Raw genomic sequence first — 215 nt, 5'->3', positions numbered from 1 at the left:
ATCTGTTGACAACACAATGAACAGCGCCACCTACTGACTGTTTATTGCCCTGATAATTATCCACAGTTGGACAGATTCGGAATGAACAACTTTTGCCCTTTTAGGAATTTGTATGGCATCCGTTTTATGCTCGTACAATAGGTATAATCAAAGAGGGAAGGGTACCATACTAAATAATGGCCAGCGTGTCACACGTGTCAGCAGTGTGTCAAAGG

The sequence above is a fragment of the Asterias amurensis genome, chromosome 17 (genome assembly GCF_032118995.1).
Source record: "Asterias amurensis chromosome 17, ASM3211899v1".
NCBI classification, from domain to species: Eukaryota; Metazoa; Echinodermata; class Asteroidea; order Forcipulatida; family Asteriidae; genus Asterias; species Asterias amurensis.
Note: the sequence above shows the minus strand (reverse complement) of the source record.